This window comes from Oreochromis niloticus, linkage group LG3 (assembly GCF_001858045.2).
Source record: "Oreochromis niloticus isolate F11D_XX linkage group LG3, O_niloticus_UMD_NMBU, whole genome shotgun sequence".
Classification (NCBI taxonomy): Eukaryota; Metazoa; Chordata; class Actinopteri; order Cichliformes; family Cichlidae; genus Oreochromis; species Oreochromis niloticus.
The window spans coordinates 46,027,858-46,038,932 of record NC_031967.2 but is presented as its reverse complement, the minus strand read 5'-3'; the positions used below and the strand labels follow the sequence as shown (position 1 = coordinate 46,038,932).

Genomic DNA, 11,075 nt, shown 5'->3' with positions numbered 1-11,075 from the left:
GAGCTCATCCATATGTGATTTGTGAAGAAAACTGAAGGGAAGTGATTTTTGAAATTTTCTTACTTGATTATTATTGATTATGTGATGTTATGTTACTGGACCATAAATTTATTTTAGTTTTGTTTGTTTTTTGTTGGATAATTGTTAATTTTTGATTCAATTTAGTGTCAAGAGCCATTTCAGATGGAAACCCACAAAGATGTGAGTAGTAATAGTAGTAGTAATATACCTGTACCTTTTTTTGTCCCCACTTCCCCTTTTCCCCTGCGCGTCCATGTGGGTGTGTGTGTGTGCGTGAACGGACTTTGCACGTGCATGTGAGTTCAGGGGTCATATGAGTTTACATGTGTTTAATAGCGTTTTATTTAATGAGACCATTATGTGTTTTAATTAAACTGTTTTTAAAGGTTGTATAGGTCTCAGAGCTCTGTTATTTAGACATAGATGATTTAATTTAAATGGTAAATGGTAAATGGCCTGTATTTATATAGCGCCTTTCTGGTCCCTAAGGACCCCAAAGCGCTTTACATATCCAGTCATTCACCCATTCACACACAATGGGTTTAACTAGTTAATTTAACTAGTTTAGGGGTATTTTGCTTTTTCTTTAGTGCTTCGAACAGTCACAGGAGCAAATAGTTTTCAAACAGAAAGTTTTTTCCACCTTCTAAAAAACACATATTCACACATAGCTACACTAGCACTGTATAATGCAACTAGCCATATAATTATCTACTAGTCACAAACACACATAGATGATTTAACTGTTTTAGGAGGATTTTACTTTTCTTTAGCGCTCTGAAAGACACAGAGGCTAATAGTTTTTAAACAGAATACCACAAACAGCAGGTATTCCTTTAGAAATATACAGGGATACTTCTAAAACTGCATCAGTTAGACAGAGGGGGTTACAGTTAAACCCCCAACAGTCAGCAGAAGAAGTCATAAAAAAAGAGCCATCCTTATCAAGAGCATCCCAGCACTCACACATCCCAACTGTAGTTCCATAGTTTCCATTACAAAATGCTCTTTTATCTTATCTTATCATGTCAGAGGTCAACTGAAACCGCGTCCAACTGAACCTCCAAAGGTTTTTCACCTTTCCTTACACCCCCACACCTTTATCTCTACAGGCAGACAATTACACCTCCTACCTGTACCTCTATAGTTTCCACCTTTCTTCGTTACATCCTACCCTTTTTTATCTTATCATGTCAGAGGTCAACTGAAACCGCGTCCAACTGATCCTCCAAAGGTTTTCAACCTTTTTTCTTTTCAGCCCACTCTTTTATCTCTACATCTCAGAGGCCAACTGAAACCAAATCCACCTATATAAAAACAGCTCATCACAGACACAGTATTTTCCTCAGCACTTCACAACTGCCGCGAGGTATATCGTTTTAACTTTTTATTTTTCCCAGACACAGCGGTGTGAGGTAGTTGGCACACAGTATGGACATGTAGAAAACATTGTTTGTTTGGAACACATCAGCAGAGAGGTAGAATTCATCGCTGTTCATAAGAGTTTAATTTAATCAAACCTCATTTTACGGATCTAAGTGGCTCCTCATCACTAGCCAATTCACCATTTTATTTAAATATCTGAATTTTCGGAATGATGATCCAAGCGGGACACAGAGGCTGCTAGTTTTAACGCACCAGAATGCAAATATAAATAAAAGCCTGGCTATCCTGACAGCCTAGCTGCAGCGACACCTTTCTTTCAGATGGATGCCTGGATGTGTGTTGGAGCCCACTTTGCTACCCGCACAGAGCGTTTCTGACCTACGGGCGCTGCTTATACAACAGAGAAAAGCAACAATACAGCGTGTTTCTCTGCTCCAAGACATCGGGGTCCTTTCACACGGTAAGCATTTCTGTTATCGCCTCTGTCAGTGCGCCCCAGGGTGGCTGTGGCTACAATGTAGCTTGCCATCACCAGTGTGTGAATGTGTGTGTGAATGGGTGGATGACTGGTTGTGTAAAGCGCTTTGGGGTCCTTAGGGACTAGAAAGCGCTATACAAATACAGGCCATTTACCATTTACCATACCCAGTGTATAAATGTCTGTGTGTTAGCGCTGATTATACAAACCCTGTTTAAAATGTGACACATATGTTGTCAGAAAACAAATCCTCTAAATTTGCAAAGTTACTGATTTAAAAATATATTTTTTCGAATTTTTAGTTGCATGACAAACATACGATAGACTCTTGAGCGTATTTATATAGCTACATTCACAATGGTATAACCACATTAAATAAAAGATGCCCAAGCACCAATGCGCTCTAATGCAAGCCTCTAAACTGGGTTGCAATTCAGGAAAACTCCTGACATGCATAAAGTGTACCTCTACCTCTACAGCTGAAAACAGTTTGTATCCGCACTCTGAGGGTCTGCTGAATTGTTTTTAATATGGCACTTTTTTACGAACTGCAGATGATGAATTCCTCTTTATTGGAGAAACTGTCCCTAAGCTATTGTTGCTCATACTTACTGAGTTCCCTAGCTACTTCTTTACTATGTCAGTAAACTTTTTGAAAAGGAAAGTGTTGTAGATTTAAAGAAACATCCTAATTGAAGCAAAGGCAAAAAAAATTGGAATTTTATGTGACTGTTCATATTAAAGCCAACAACAAGTGAAAATCCAAAACCGACTCCAATCCTTTGTATTAATGATCTCCCCCTCTCTCTCTCTCTCTCTCTCTCTCTGTGTGTGTGTGTGTGTGTGTGTGTGTGTGTGTGTGTGTGTGTGTGTGTGTGTATGTGAGTGTGTGTATGTGAGTGTGTGTGCCCTCACAGAAGGAAGGTCACAGCAGGAGCTTTTTTCAAACACATTTCCAATCAGTTTTTTTTACAAGAAGTGTAGCTCATACAATGGTATAAATGTATTCTTTGCGATACTTTATAAATATGAAACTCTAAAGATTTTGAGTTCATGCACATTGTGAAACAAGAATCTAAATATTTGTGTCACAATGATTTCTATAAAAGCATGTTGTTTATGGGCATAATGTAACAAATCTTTTGTGACCCTATTAATGATCAATGGTAATTGAAGAGGAAGCTGAACCCTGGCTCTGGACATTTTCATGACAAGTGACAGTACAGACATCTACTAATGAGAGAACATGTTTTATCATCACTGTGATGTGAAGCATCGTTAAAGTGTCACTTCAGTAATGTTGACTCATGTTTTTAATAGATGACTTTAAAACACTAAACTCTAATTTCTGTGGTTTATTTTAAGTTTACAGAATATAACATGTGGTAAGACGACGAGTTTTACTTCTCACAGGTCGTGTTATGTGTATCTATTTATCATGTATGCTACTTTGCTCTGTGGACTGTAAAATGTTTCATTGTGTTCATAAAATAAACCAGACTTTCACTGTCTGAATCTTTTACTGTTTTTCTGCTTTTGTTCACTCCAAGTTTGACAAAACCCACAGACATCCAGAGTTAACTCACTAACAATGTGGAGCAGTCTCAGTGTATTTAGCTGCTTGTTCCCCAAACACGGTTTAGTCTATCAAACCTTATCCTTTTCTCCCCAGTATCACAACAGTAAGTACGGATCAGTAAACAACCAATGATTCTAAAGCCAGAACAGAAAGATACAGTTGGAAGATGAATGATTGCGTTTTTATGATGCGTAGTAAAACTACCCCCTCTTCTTCTCTGTGTTGTTGTTCTTGTGTGTGTGTGTGTGTGTGTGTGTGTGTGTATGGCTTAGAAGTAAAATAATACATTAGCCACAAAACCCCATCTGAATTTCATTTAGAACTGAGATTCTAAGTTGTAAGTAGAAATCTTATGCTCAGCCACAAACATGTTTCCCCACTTTCACAATGCTGAGGTGTCAGATCCACAACCCCCAACAGATGGTTTGTTACACGCGGGTGTGAAGGGCAAGCTTTACTCACACAGCCTCACACACAGTAGATTTTTAAAGTTTTTGGGTACAGTGGTTTAGCCACAGATGTAACTTCTACTTTTGATAAATATCACTGCACCTGTTTATTTCTTAAGAAATTAAGCATCTTTATTAAGCTCTTATTTATAAATGTCTACACAATAATAGACACCGTGTGCTCTGTGACATTATAGTCTTCTACTTCTGCTCAGGGGCGGATCTAGAGAAATTTTCTTAGGGTGGCATGAGGGTGGCAAAGAAATCAAATGGGGTGGCAAAATCAAAGCCTCCCCCCCCCAAACAAATATGCAGGTGGTTACATATGGTTAAAATTATTCAAATGCAGTAAGTATACATGTTTTTCATATAAATATAGTCTCTAACTTAATTATTGTCTGTAGCCCACATAATTACACACTTTAGTTACATAAAACATGTGAGTTTTGATTGTATGTACTGTACAGCCTGTATAATAAATAAATATGTAGCTCAATAAGTATAAAATCCAGAAAGCTACACAACATGGGGCGGTTCATTTACAAACACAAGTCTAACTTAAGTTTCACTGTTTTTTGTTAGAAAACAATCACATTGTTACAGCTTAAATTACACAAAATGTCAGAAATCTGCACTGTCATGAACAAAAATTTAAACCTAATTTTTCATGATTTGTTGGATTAACCCACTGAGGTCTGAAATACAACCAGACATTTTTGACTCCTTTTGAGTTTACGTTTGTATTTCACCCTCAAATTGTTTCATTTTATTTTTTCCTCTTGCCTTGTTTGGTATCAGTCTTTTCAGCTCAACTGAATTTAGTTGTTTTTTTTCACTGACATACTGCATTAGTATTACTGATCTGAAATCACACAAAGAACTTAAAATCCTAGTAGTATTTTTACTGTAAAAAAAACCACAGACATGTTGAGTAAATTTTTATAACTTGAAATGCAAATATAAATTGTACATTTTGTAAACATATACAACTATTTATCTAAAAATGCAGCCAATACACCTGCTGTTTTTTTCATTTTCTACAACCATTTAAAAATATTACTAAAACCAAAATGAGAGAATAATCAGATTTTGCAATAAGATGCCCCACAAATGATGTGTGCCAGTAAAAAAAAAGTTTGTCCACCAAACGACAGAGGAGAACAGCACAGGGACAAACCTGCAGGCCTGACAACAGGTGTATCACTCTGGTTTTCTACGCAGTGACAGTGTTTACGTTGCAAATGTGCCTTAGTGACATTCATTAGTGCCCTCACTGACACACAAAACAAAACGACTACACAACAGAGGGTTAATAACACTCACCTTCCTTCCATTTCCAGAGTGTAACAACCAACCACCTGTGTAAAATCCGAAATTCCCATGGTGTTGTTCAAAATGTGCTCTGGCACAATCATAAGCATCGCTTGCTACTGAAAACAAGAAAAAAGCCGGTCCTGCTATGGGCTGAACCATTTGTTAATTGTGCAGGGGGGGAACACTAGGCAATATATTCAGTTTTAGCATTTATATTCACTGTTGACTGTAACTACGCTCAAACTGTTAATGCTATCTTATTTTAATAAACAACACTGTCATATGCAAAACTGGGGTGGCACTTGGGGTGGCAAGGGATCATTTTAGGGTGGCACTTGCCACCCCATGCCACCCTTCTAGATCCGCCCCTGCTTCAGCGTTCATTGGTTTGCATTTTAAACTCCCAACCTTTCAGGTTGTTATGAACGACTTATATTTCTAACATTTTGTGATATAAAAGTGAACCATGTGGGTTTTTTTAATTTTCTGTGTGATGGAATCACTTAAGACACAAGTTATTTAAACAATTCTAAATGACAGTGTGATGGCCATAGTACTTTATGCTGGGTCAAATATGTTAAGGATAATGTTCATCAATGTAAAATTGCAAAGAACTTGCGGATAGATTATAACATCTTGTAAACAGTTACCTCAGAACCTGTACTGTCAGATCTATGTGTGTAAGGTAAAACTTTCCACAGTACTTCCACTTAAGTAAGTAACTAAACACATAAAGGCACCCTTACCAATATCCGACTGCTCCTTGAAAAAAGTGGTACAAACAGACAACTGACTCAGCAATGATGAGTAGAGCTACCCCGAGGCCGAGACTCAAGCGGAAGAAAATTAAAAGTTTTGGTTTTTGTGGCTTGAAAAATTAAAGAAAGTATGTTTAATAATTCAACAAGACCCACACCTTCAACACATGTACATTCAAATTTTGGAACAGGCTCAACATTGCTGTTGTTCAATAGTTTTTATCTGTTCAAAAAAGTCATTTTACGGCTTTAACGTTTCCAGCCGATAAGGAGAATGACGGCATTTCAAATGTGCGTCCAAAGGCTTTAAACATCCACATTGTCTGTAACGACAGTATCAAACTGCAGAGCATTGTTTTTACTAAAATTCAACATTTTCAGATGAAAATTTGGCTGCTTTTTGTTTTTTCACTGTAACACCCCCCTCATAGCCATTTTTAGGACATTCTTGGTGATCCCATTTTTTTTTTTTTTTCATATTTATGCTTTTGGGACTGAGAGTATCTAATACGCACGTTGTCACAGTGTTTTGTACTACCAACTGTGAGGGCTCTGCATTTGCTTTGAGCAGTCTGTTTTATTTTGTCTTGTGAGTGTGTGTTTTTCAAACGAGATCTTCGTCAGTTTGATTTTGTTACCACAAACTTTGTGTGAAGTTCACAACAGAGGTAAAGAGATTTAAACACACATGTTTAAGGAGGCAGGGGTTGGACCAGCTGCGCAGGGCAGGTGAAACAGAGAGTGTCAGGGGAGATGTGCAACAGAAGCAGAGGGAACATTTTACAAGATGATAAATGGCACATTTAGATGATTAAGGATTTGTTGACAAGATTAAAAGACACGTCCGTCAGAGTTCAACAACATTACAGTTTGATTAAATAAAAAGTTTTAAACTACACAAGGTTCATTTTCTCCTCTGATAGTAATCATATTAAACATGTCAAGAAAGAAAGAGTATAAAGAAAAATAGTAAATGTGTGTCTAATTCAACTCTTCCTGTGAACCTTATATCATCCTTTAATATGTTCGGTGTTACAAACTTGAAGAAGCACAGAAAAGATCATCAGACATTAATCTAATCAGTTTTTCAACCTTCATGCATATTGAAAAGTTGAAATCTTCCCTGCTAGACCGAAGTGCTGCGTTTAACACCGTTGACCATAACATTTTATTACTGCTATTATTAAATGGAGAGTCCTCTTCACACACTGAGGTTAATTATGAAGCTCCACAGGCTTCTGTGCAAAGACTAGGTCTGTTTACATTATACGTGCTTTAGAAGGCATAGCGTACATTTTCACTGCTATGCATATGATACCCACTTTTATTGGTTAAACTGCTGGGATTTAATTGTATTCATTTTTCATATGATGTTAACTCAAACACAGTTATAGAAACCTATTTTATTCAGTTTTATTCAGACATTAGCTGTAATGTAACATTGCATCAGACAAATAATGTATTTTAGCTATAATGCTAAAATAATGAAAAATAAAGAGACACAAATGCTAAAATAATGAATTTTAGCATTATTGCTTTTTTCCAAATCGCAAATCCAAATTTTAACAAAAAAATAAATAAAATGTAAATCAGGACATGTCTCATCTTCTCTAATCATTTTCAAAGACTTACATTCTGCTCTCTTTCTTCTCAGCTTGAAATCAAGGTAAGTGAAGTCCAGCAGCAGCTGAAGGATGAACAGCAGAGCAGAGAGGAAGCTGAGAAAGATGTGCAGACTCTGAAGGATGAATTGGAGAATAAAAACAAAGAGGTGCGTATTCATTATATAAAGATCTACATATCCACCATAATCTTTGTGTGTTTTTTCAAGGCTTTACAATTTGTTCAAAATGTCATATTTCTTTGTTTGTCAGCTACAAGAGTCCAAGTGTCAGTTTGAGTCTCTCACAGAGGTGAGCCAAAAGTCTGAGAGACAGCTGAGTGAACTAAAAGAAAGATACAAGGAGGAGGTCAGTGAGTTTATAATCTGCTCTTTGAAAAACACTCTCTACACAGGAGGGAAGTGAAACAAAATCTCACCACAAATGTTCAACACAAGATTAATCAAATTTATTTTAGTTTTAAATTTACATTTACATGTATATAAATGTGTTTTCTTTCTTTCTTCTCTTCCAGTTCAAGAAGAAGATTCGGGCCGAAAAGCAGAGGAGGAAGGAGGTTGAGGAAGATGTAAAGTCCCTGAAACAGGAGCTGGAAAACAAGATAAACCAGGTATGTGCCCACTTTTAAAGATCTTTTCTATTTTCCTATTTTTGTTATTATGAATCATTTTATGTATTAATGCTCCATGCTCATTTTAAGGATGGCCAATGTTTTAGATAACAATGTTATTGCATGTACAAGTAATATGTGTGAGCCAAAAGCTTATGCTTGAGACAGTTTTAAACTGTTTTTTTTTTCCATTCTGTATGATTCACTGAGAGGTAATACACCTATCATGTTGTACCAGGTACAGAAGCCACACCTACTTCTGTTCAAATCAGTATAAAGCTGCCATTAAAGGATAAAGAAATAGTGGAAGCTGTGCTGTTTTAGCCAGCTGGGCTGGAATTATTACATTATGCATTGTGGGCTATAATCACAAAGGTGTTTCCAATAATTACACTGCTGTGTCTTTGTGAGCACCAAAGATAAGATATTGTTATTACAACTACAACAAAAAAGGATACAGTAATTGAAGCAGAGAAAGCAGAGAAAGCTTAGTGTAAGCTATGACTTTTCAGATTCATACCAAAAAAATGAAACACCACACTGAACATTTCAGAGGGTCGCACTGCAAAGGTAAAAGTGTGTCACAAAACAGCCGGAGGCCGAGTACCAAAAATCAAACCCACGTGCAGAAAACCCAAAGCAGAGGCTGAGGAAAGGTTCATTGACTAGCACAAAAAAATGATGTTTACAATAGTACTTGACTTAAGGCTTGACACATGGGGCGTGAGGGTCTTGGCCAGGGGAGAGGGATAAGCAAGGGGACAGGTCCAAGAAAGCAACGGCAGCTGCTGGTGATTAGGTACGTACTGGAAGAGAGGAGAGCAGTGTTAGAGCGGTAGCCAAGGAGGAGTTCTGGAGTGGGTGGAAGCTATGAAAATCTTCGTCTTACTGTGCAGGTGGGAGATGGAAGCGTTGAAGGAGAGGTGGTGCGGTCCAGGTGGGTTTGGTGGTGTGTGACAGCTGTCCTGAACAGTGAAGATCCCATGGTAGTATGAAGGCAGGAGGGCAGGCAGGTGAGGCAAAGAGATGATTCTGAAAGCAGGCGGGTTAACCAGATTTCCCAGATGAGTTGTTCAGTGTGATGGAATTTTCAGGAGTAACTAGAACACAAGATTGCAAGGTTAGTAGAGCACTTGAGAATCATAGACATGAAGCGTGAGGCCTGGTTACCAACATAGGGTAGTTGACGAACTGGCGAGGAAGCAGTGTCAGCAAGCAGCTTAAATCTCCAACGTGATTGCCTCAATCAGCTTCAGGTGAGGGAGGCAGTAGGCCCTGTTCATGGGTGGATACCAGGGAGATCCAGACCTTCAGTGGAATTTTACAGCCACACACACAGACCATGACAAAGTGGTTCTTATTGTGTGCATCAATTCTTTGCTTTAGTTACAAAAAGCCAAAGAAGACCCCGAGGAGGCTGTGAAAGAATGTGACATCTCTGGAGATGAACATTTGGTGCCAACAGAACCAACTAACGCTCCGGACAATTAATAAAGTACAGTTACAAATAATGATGTCACGGGCAAAAAAAACTTCCCCTGAATTTTATTTAACTGATCTCTGTTTGAATGCCTTACACACACACACACACACACACACACACACACACACACACACACAGTGAGCTTTATAAATATTTGATGTCAGTAATTCAATATTTCTGTTACATAATTGTTTATTGAATCAATTTCAGAATTGTTAAAGGCTACAGTTTTTTCTTACTGTGAATTTGTATTATTGGACAATCTATGCAGTAATGTAATACTGTGACAGCAGGAGGATTTCAATGCAGATGTTTGTACTTTAATTTCTGATGTTTCACGTATACGTTTACTTAAATGCCACTGGCCTTTATCATACTCACATTTAGTTTTGTGCTTCATTCACTAATTATTATATTAGTGTTACAGTCACATATGAAACTATTCTGACTGTGTGACTCTGTATTATTATTAATATTATTAATGTTTTATCGCTGAAAGATTGGATATGTATTTAATATTCTTTGTTAAGAGTATTTTCTGTTCAGTTTGGACTATTTACCTTTCATTTTTATAGCTCTTGATAAGTAGGTTTCTTCTGCTGAAACTGTTAGAACAGAAATGTACCTTATCTTTGAAAGAGCATTTGCACATCGTTTGTCCTAAGGCCTGATCCCTGTCTTTCATACCAACTTTGTTTCCCTGGAAAATTATTTCTTGAAAAAAGTGTGTTTCCTAGTAATAACCAGTTGATGGTACAGTGCACACACAGTGCACCTGTTTGTCTATTTACCACGAATCTGTCTGATTCTTTGCTCCCAAATACAACTTCAGTTACCAAATAAAACCATGTTCTCTTCAGGCCAAGGTTACTGGTACAGTTCAAGCAGCAGTTGAACTGATTGGTGTTCACTGTGGCACACTTTAGGCCTCACCTAGACCCCAGATTTTATCCTTGTGTGACATGGTGGGCTGAAACACATCTGTCCTTTGACAGAAGAATGTCCCTGTTGTCAGGATCTGAAAAATGGAAACATTTCACTAAAAATCTTGAAAGTTAAATTGTCTGATGAGGGAACATACACAGTTGTGAAAATAAAGTTTTAACAGATCCCCATTCAGTCCTTTGAAAAGTACATCCTTAATGTTTCCATAGGAAATTACAGAGTCACTATCATCCAGGTGCAGAAAACGGATCATCACAAACTGTCACAACATTTATAAAAGTTGTTGTGTTAGTCGGTCTTTGGTCCAATGCAGTTATGGAGCATTCGGCTATGTGTTAATAAAATGATACAATTATCCCCCGAGGATATGCAAGCAAACTCACTTAGGTCAGATTGTGTAAAATGACATATATTACTAAATGAATAAGCA

The 11,075-nt window shown here is 37.4% G+C and overlaps 1 long non-coding RNA gene across 2 annotated transcripts; it reads left to right on the top strand.

Annotated features, from left to right (window-relative positions):
• The first annotated feature begins 7,637 nt into the window (after positions 1 to 7,637).
• On the top strand, positions 7,638 to 11,075 carry LOC109199559 (uncharacterized). 2 transcript variants are annotated; one of them, XR_002059901.2, is made up of 4 exons: positions 7,638 to 7,756; positions 7,860 to 7,955; positions 8,122 to 8,217; positions 9,604 to 11,075. It is a non-coding gene; the product is annotated as an uncharacterized LOC109199559 (long non-coding RNA). The 2 variants fall into 2 exon arrangements; XR_003219085.1 differs by lacking the exon at positions 9,604 to 11,075 and adding an exon at positions 9,114 to 9,185.